The sequence below is a fragment of the Nanorana parkeri genome, unplaced genomic scaffold, assembly GCF_000935625.1.
Source record: "Nanorana parkeri isolate BGI_ZX_2015 unplaced genomic scaffold, ASM93562v1 scaffold615, whole genome shotgun sequence".
Lineage (NCBI taxonomy): Eukaryota > Metazoa > Chordata > Amphibia > Anura > Dicroglossidae > Nanorana > Nanorana parkeri.
In genome coordinates this window covers 622,707-631,680 of record NW_017306883.1, presented here as the reverse complement: position 1 = coordinate 631,680, position 8,974 = coordinate 622,707, and the positions used below count along the sequence as shown (strand labels likewise).

Genomic DNA, 8,974 nt, shown 5'->3' with positions numbered 1-8,974 from the left:
ATGGTCATGTACTGTGACTTCTCAGAATACCTGCAGCATAGGTCTCCCTTACATAGCTCCATAGCCTAAGCCTTAATTATGCAATTACAGAAAGACATGTGCTGGATTTTAATTTCATGGTTTAATCATTTTCATTTAAAATAAAACACATCACAAAGATTTGAATTTTAATTCAAATGCGTATTATCCTAATTAAACCCACACATCCGCCACCTCAGCTAAACGGCCGTGAACAGAGGGATGGAGAACTGCCCTATAGGAGGGGATTCTACCATAGGAGTGTGAAATGCAATTTTAAAGGTGGACCACTGCCCTTATGATACATCATATACTATATTTCCCAGAAGTCTACTGTTTGTGAGATAAAATCAGAATAAACAGGGTGCATGCAATCCGATTGTAGCGCAGCTCATTGCTGTACTCTACATGGCTCACTTCTTCACAGTTTTCAATGTATTCTGCAACTTCCCATTCTCCTGACAGTGTCTGCAGATAGCTCACCCCCCCACAAGTTAAACTCACCCATCTATGGTCCCATGCCAGACCCCTAATGCGGGTGCAGGGGATGCATGGGTGAGTTTACCTTGCTGTGGGGGTGGGAGGCCACCAGCAGACACTGTCACTTTGCCCCCACCCCCAACCCAACAGATCCCACGGTTCTCCTCCTCCACACATGTACTTACCGAGATCCAACACCCTTTCTCTGCTGGCCACATCCCTGCAGTAGATCCCCATAGCGTTCTATAGGACTCATCTTCCTGCTTCTTCCGGTTGGGATAGACAAGTAGACAAGCCTGTAGAAGTCTACGGCCCTCTACTGTTCAGGCACAGGAGAGAGGGCTTTGGTGTGTGATGTAATTCACAAGCGTTGGATCTCGTTGAGTACATATCTTTAGAGGGGGAGGGTGGAATCTTTTTGGGTTGGAGGAAGGGGGGGGCATTAAAAGAATAATATTATGTAATCCACAGTCGTTGGATCTCGGTGAGTACATATCTGCGGAGGGGGAAGGTGGAATCTTGAGGTTGGAGGAAGGGGGGGCAATAAAAGAATAATGTTCTGTACCTGTAATGAGATAAATATGCCATTATTTGCTTTCTTCTAAAACTGCCAGTTGCCTGGCTGCAGCAGCCTTCACTACTTCTGACTTACAGACCCAGACACTGTATTCAGCAAACAAGTACCACAGAAAAGACAGAGTTCCAAACATCTATTCGTGTCTGGAAGTCATTGGAGCCAAAGTCATCGTAATGACCGTCAGCCAACTGCCAATTTCAGAAGCAGTGGTCCACACATGGCTACTTACATGTGTGTATAATGACAGGTGCACTTTAAGTTTGGTAACCCCCCCCCCTTCAAAAAAGCTTTCTGCCCACCGTTCATCCCGGGCGATTCACTTACTGTATTCTGAAAACAAATGTACTTTTAACTGCATTAAATGTTCCGTGTTTGGACATTTCTAAGCCATTAGTTAAATGAGTCTGAGCCCGATTCCAAATGTTTAATACTTTAAGCTGCGTAATTGCCTTGGAACTCGCATTTCAACACCTCAAATTAGATAAACACAAATTTCCTTTTCCGCGGCACCAAGAATAAGACGTTATTGTCCATTAGCGTGGGCTCGTCAGCAAAAATAAGCTTCATATAAAATGTTTTGATGTTTGATGTAACAATAAAAGACACGGCATAAGCTGATTATGCAAATTGTATGCAAATCTCTTATCTCGGTCATTTTATCTATTAGTCCCATTTAGAACGGTGTGGAGGGAAAAAAAATCAACAACGTGAAAGCATTCGCCGAACGAGCCATCGCCGATCAATCCCGGGGCTGCTTTCTAAATAATCACTTTTCAGGAGATAATTTAGGAAGAGTAAACGCGTTTCTCTCGAATGACGGCCGGGAAACAATTTGACTAAAACGTTTCCTATTTTCAGGCGCTGTCACACAAGTGTGTGCGGCCATAAAGAAAGGGAAAGACGTTTCCTTCAACACTTTACATTCACACGCTCTCTTAAAGGAATAATCCGCCTTTTAAAAGAAAAATAATAACCGCATGCTTCTTCATAAAAGAAAAAAAATGGGAATGCATTTTTTTTTTGCATTGGAGCCAGTAAAGCATTGCAACCATGATCAGAAGACAATGGCTGCAATGCTGTGGCTCCTACAGCCTCTTGCTTTCATCAGGGGTAACGCAATGCAACGCATTGCCTTGCATTGTGGCCGGCTCACTTTGTAGTGGGGCAGGAGGTGGCGTGGCGGGCCATTGAAGCGAATGGCGCCATAGCCACGCCCTCTGGCCGTAATGCGATCGCCCGCACGGGATCGCAAAGCACATTGTGCCTGCGGTCCGGTCCGGTGCGATCAAAATGCTGCAAGCACTATTTTGATTGTACCGCTCCGATCCATAGGGAATAAGCCGGGGGGCAGTAAGAGTATATTTCGCACATGCTGTGTGCTGTGTAACTTCTCTCTTCTTAGTACTGGCATGTGTCATTTTAGGCTCCTGCCCCACTAAAAAATGAGCCGGCCGCAATGCGAAGCAGTGCGTTCCGGCCACAATCGGGCCGGAACGCACTGCAACTGGTGTGAACTGGCCCTTAGGCAGAGAGATAGAGGGATGGAAGAGGAGATCAAAGAGGAGGGGAGGCAGAAGAGGGGAGAGGACAAGGGGAGTAGAGAGTGAGGAGGGAGGAAAGAAGAGGAGGGGAAGGTTGAGAAGGGAGAGGAGGAAAGGAGAGCAAATAAAGGGTAGAGAAGGGAGAGAAGAGAAAAAGGAGAGAACAGGTGAGGAAAGAAAAGGGGAGGGGTAGGCAGAAGCAGGGCCGGCCTTAGGCCTTTAGGCGCCCTGTGCGAGAAAGCTTTACAGCGCCCCTCAGTGACCACACCCCTCAGTGGCCACACCCTTTAGTGGCCACACCCCCAGTAACCACACCCATTTATTACCCATATTTTTTGTCAAATATAAAAAGTCGGGGTCACGGCGGGTAAATAGACACCAAACATGTCATGCTTTAAAATTGCGCGCACCCGCGAAATTGCAAAAAATTACCATGCCCAAAATTGACCATAGGTGACGCTTTAAAAGCTTTTACCGCTCATCAGTTTAGTGTTATCAGTGATTGATAGTCCTACAATTATTGCTCTCATTCCGACGTTGATCCAGCGCCCAGCGGTGAGGGGGAGAGAAGCCGCCCCCAGGACGAGCTGTGTGGGAACGCGATACAAAACGTCCAGGTGTGAACCGGGCCTTAAGGAGAGGAGGGAAGCGACAGGGAAGGATGAGGAGAGGAGAGGGAAGGAGACACTCTTCTGATATGGCATGAAAAGGGAATCAAGGTCTATGGTGACTTTATTTACCAATAATATTCTGAGCAGACTGTTTCTATAAACACATCTTGTGGAATGGTTGCTCAGGAGAGGTTAGAAGACCACTTAGTACTATATATCTGTCAAAAACAAAAGCTATTTGATTATGAATGTAATGCAAATGAGGACAGAGTAAAGTTAGGGATGAGGAGTGTATTATGATCGTATTTACAGGCAGAAGATGCTAAATGCTCCTAGAACCTCTGGTGTTATCTGTGTGGGAAGCAGCGAGAGAAAATTGAGAACAAACAAATTGTTTATAAGATGCACCTGATTTGCCTGCTAATGAGTTGAAGTCTGAGCTCCACAGACAGCTGCCTGCTGTTCAACACGGAAGGTAATAATCTGATTCTTCCACATACTGTCCATAGGCATTTAGTGAATTGACTCCGACAACTCTAACCCTAACTTGTGTGCCGTCTTAAAGAAGAACTCCAAGCTCCCCCCCAAAAATGCTCCCCTCCCACAACCCACAACATAAAAGGAATATAATGAGCATTTGTCTGGGAGACGCATCGGCACAGTTTCAATGCAAATAAAGCAATTGGCTCAGTGCCACTGAATAAATCAGGAGTCGAGGGGCTGAAAATTCTTCATCAAGAGGACTAAGATTTGCTAAGTCAATGCCCTTTTGTATCCACACTATCATAGCTGTATATCTGCAGTGTGAGATTTAAGGCACTGTTGCAGCTGACTTTTAGTTTTAGGAGCTGTGTAGTGAGATTTGGTGATGTCTTTACTGTGCTGCTGATTGTTCTCCTTGCTGGAGAGGAAGCTGTACGTGAGGAGCTGCAGTGCAAGGATCTTCCTGCTTCTGCTGCATTCTGTGGATCTGTGCTTCCTCCACCTCTCCTGATGCTTCTTGATGAATGATCTAACCCCACCTATAATCAGATCACCAGTCTTTAGGGAGGCACCTGTGACACGAGTAAGCAAACCCGTGCCTTTATCTAGATGGCCGTCTCAAGACATAGACACCGTGCAGAACAAGGCATCCAAAGTCAATCATAGGGAAAACAAATCAGCAGTAGGGGGACTTCAAGACAATACTGGTGACCAGTCCTTTGTCCTCTGCTTGTCTTTGTTTGGTGACAGCCTTCACAGTCAGTGGCGTATCTGGGGTATGGAACATATGGGACATGTCCTGGGTGCAATTTGAAGGTGGGGGTGCCACTCTGTGGGTCAGCGAAAGTTTGACGACCCACAAAGACAGCTAACTTTTTTTCTCTCCTCACCCCTTTCCCATACACATCTTCCCACCTGACTCCTAGCAACCAGGTGTGCTATACCTTTATTTACCTGCCATTATGGAGATAAAGGAAGCCATGCTACCTTTATCTCCATAATCAATGCCAAATCTGGTATTCAAAGCCAATTCTTTTCCTCTCTATAAAAGAACATGGACCTGCTTATCAGAGCATGTTTTGTGCATTGCAGCTCATAGCATTCTCAGTAGAGAAGCAGTTCAACCCAGCATGTCCAGAAAGTGTCTGAGTATATTTGTGTATTGGTGTATAAGTACAGAAAGTAAAAATAACGCACATATCAGGACTTTCTCAGTAGACAAATTGTGGCTTTTCCAATTTATATAATTTTAGATCATATAAGCATTCCCCTGAATGCTGAGAACCGTAATATTTCAGCGCTGAATATTTTAGCATTTAAAGCAGGTCACACACTTCAACGTAAAAAATAAAACATTGTAATAATGTAGAAACGGTCCTTCAAAACCAAAACAGTATTGCTAACTAGAATATCATAATGCTTCAAGTCAGGAGAACGAACTAGTCATTACACAGCACACAGCTCTAACGGCAGCCCCTTCCCTAGTGGATAGGAAGTCTGCACAGACCTGTCTGGAACTAAACTAGAACATCTCAGGGGCACAGTGTTACCATGGGCCTTGGAGACGGATAGGAGCCAAACCCTCTACCAACCCCATGGTAGTCTTTATTAGTAGGTCTAGCTCACTTCCCCAACCCCACCCCATTCCCAAACTTACCTCTAGCTCACCTCCGCTGACCTCTTGATATGAAGTCTGCTGTCAGGAAGTGAGGCTACCTGGCCTTGAACCTGGGTCTCCCACACAATGGAACATGACTTATTGGATTTTGCTTTTGGACTTGAATCTGTTATAGTTCTGCGTACTGAGCTTCTATAGTCCTGCATACTGAGTTTCTCAACGAACCTCACCTGCTCCTGACATTGTGGCCAGAGTACTTGGCCTTCTATTTAAAGTCTGCCCTGTTTCCTGTTTCTTTGCCAGATTATTGTGCCCCACATGTAATCCAGCCTGCTGGCTCGTGCTATCTCAGTTGCTACTTGAAATCGACTTTGGCTTGTGACCCCCGACTATGAAACTCTTCTCCTGCAACAACTTTGGCTTGTGACCCTGATTACGGAACTCTTCTCCTGCATCATCCTCGGCTTGTGACCCCCGACAATGAAACTCTTCTCCTGCAACAACTTTGGCTTGTGACCCTGATTACGAAACTCTTCTCCTGCATCACCCTCGGCTTTTGACCCTCGATTATGAAACTCTTCTCCTGCAACAACTTTGGAGTGTGACCCTGATTACGAAACTCTTCTCCTGCATCGCCCTCGGCTTGTGACCTCGACTATGAAACTGCTCTCCTGCATCGACCTCAGCTTGTGACCATGACACTGATTCCTGTCTAGCAATTTGGACTATTCAACCTCTTATTCTCTGAGAACTGTGCTTAGCCTGAAGGTTCCAGCCATAGGTCCCCACTCTCTACAGGTGTTCCCCTAAGAGAATATAAGTCGGGGTCACATGCCAGAGTCATTGCAGGAGAAGAGTTTTGTAGTCAGGGTCACAAGCCAAAGTTAATTCCAAGTAGCAACTGAGCTAGCACAAGGCAGCAGACTGGATTACATGTGGAGCGCTAAGAAATAGGAAACAGGGCGGGATTTAAATAGAAGGCCAAGTACTCTGATTGGCCACAAGATCAGGAGCAGGTGAGGCTCGTTGAGAAGCTCAGGATGCAGAACTATTACAGATTCAAGTCCAGAAAAAAATTCGAAGTTGCAAACCTGATAAGCCATGTTCCAGCGCATGGGAGACCCAGGTTCAAGGCCAGGCAGCCTCAGTTGCTGACATCTGCACTTGTGCAGTTCAGCCCCATAGGCTTCTAGATGGATAGGAACCAATCCATCTATCAGACCCATAGAGGCCTATAGGACTAGGTCTAGCTCACCTTACCCCCCCACCCCCCAAACCTTAATTGCTATACTTATCTAGATCTCATGCCGAGGTCCATGGCATTGTTTACATCCCTCGATCAGCTTCTTGATTTGGTGTTCATGCCTGTGCAGCGTAACACTATTGGCTTCTGCGGGGCTGGTAGATGGTTTAGCTCCTACCCATCCACCAAGGCCAAAGAGGCCTATGGGGCTGAGCTGCAAGGGCAAACATGATGTTAAGAAGCCATTGGAGGGGTGCGGGTGTCATATCGAGAAGCCGGCCGAGGCATGTAATCACTGGGCCTCAGAGCAAGGTCTAGGTAAGTTTAGTGACTGGGGACAGTGGGAGAGGTGAGTTAGACTATAAAAATGGATAACTGCTTTAAAATCAGGATCAAAGCGCCATCGATGTGACAGGAAAAATGGGTAACTATGATATATGGTTACCTTTCTAGCATCGCATTAAAAATGAAATCAGTTTCTTCTTATTAATGTCTACAATTATTGTATCAATGTACTGAGCGGTTCTGTAGGTCAAAACCTCCAGGCTGAAAATGTCAACATTTCAACTCACGCTGCCAGAATAAAAATGTGTAATTTCCCCATACAGAATAACAAGCCTCATAAATGACACAACAAGGAGGACTTTGTATTGAGTAATATTATGTACTCGTGCCGCTTTTATCTGAACCTGTTTTACATGGTTTTCAGATAAAAGTTTTAGGCTTGGTGTCATATTTTCTTTAAACTATTTTCGGCACATAATTGTGGCCAGAACCAGAGGTATAGCAATGGCCAAAGCATCCCGCTTGGCTGCTATGGGACCAGGGATAGGAGGGGGACTACGTCTATATAACATTCATTCGACACACTGCTCCCTAGTAGTCTGACTATGCTGACAGCTCTCCGGCTACCCGTCCTTGATTTAGGTATATTTTATGTTAAGATCAATTGCATATATTATTACAGGTGACACTACCAACTGCTTCAGAAAGAGTTAGCCAGGGGGCCCAATCAAAATTTTGCTTTAGGACCCCATGGTTTCTAGTAATGCCCCTGGCCAGGAAAATATTTACATACCACAAATGACCACTTTATAAACTACATCATATATGTTCAAAATAATAATAATTGGCTAATAGGGTTCTCGCATTAGAATACTGGATGGCAGATACTTTTATTTAAGTGATATTGATAGAAACTCTTAAGGGATCTCCCTACATCTGTTGGGTTAAAAAAAGACTTCAATAGCTAACATACCCCCTCTCCTAGCAGGGATGGCAATGCTTTAAATCTTCACCCCCCTCTTAGCAAAGGTGGTCTTAGCCTACACAAGCTGCCAAAAAATGTAAATGGTGCGGGTGTTGCAATTTATTCTAACATATGCCCCCCCAAAAAAGTTTTTGTATTTAAATGATAAGGACCATTTTGTATTTTTTTGGGGTATCTTTTTAGAAAGTTAACTCTCAAATACTGCATATGAATTTTATATATTTGCCACTAAAGGTGGCACACGAGAGGCTGCAGCTACAGGCTTCCTGTAGTAATTTTACTCCTACATTATTATTATTATTATTATACAGGATGTATATAGCGCCAGCAGTTTACGCAGCGCTTTACAAAATAAGGAAGACATTACAATCACAATACAATTCAAGACAAGATGATAAGGAGGGCCCTGCCCCTGAATAGAGTGTGCCATTTAATCCCCCAGCATTCAGGCCTATTCACAATACAAACAAAGCCTAAAGGATTCAGAGGAGGGATATGCCCCCCTTCTTCTCTAATAGCTCCTATGGACTTGGAAGGAATTTTTGGCAGGAAACTGTAACCATGAGAGCAGCTAGTGCTGGGCTTTCTTTATTAGGAAACCCTGCAAACAAACTGCCAGGAAGGCACATTTATTAAATTTTAATAAAATGTAAAAGTAAAAAAAAATAAAACATGTAAAACACGTAAATGTTAGAAATACAGATTTAATACAAGTAATAAAAAAAAATATACAAGATCAGTTAGTAAGATTTCCAAAATAAATAAATAAGATTGACCAAAAAGCATCATAGTTTCCCCCTAATGACATAGTGCATAGAGACACAGGGCAGTGAGGGACATGCACAAACACAGAAATACACGCCAGCTTAAAAGTCATTTTCCCTCAATTGAGAAAGACTGCGGTGGAGCTCCGGCAATATTCCGCAGTTAATAAAATTATTCAGAGATGTCACCTCCACGATACGCAAGATTTATTTGCTGCCCTCTGTAATTTGACACACTTTTGAAGATTTTTTTTTTTCCTGATGCAAAATATCTGGGTTTTTTTTCTGGTTTGGTATGGAAGAATATGTTCACACCGCAGTTAAATTAATAGATAAGAAAAGGTAATATTTATCCTGCTTAGACAAAAA

General features: G+C 44.0%; 1 protein-coding gene across 1 annotated transcript in view; it reads right to left on the bottom strand.

Annotated features, from left to right (window-relative positions):
* LOC108792216 (GDNF family receptor alpha-4-like) overlaps nucleotides 1–8,974 on the bottom strand; it is a 387,381-nt gene that overhangs the window by 307,812 nt on the left and 70,595 nt on the right. The gene's annotated exons all lie outside the window — the stretch shown is intronic.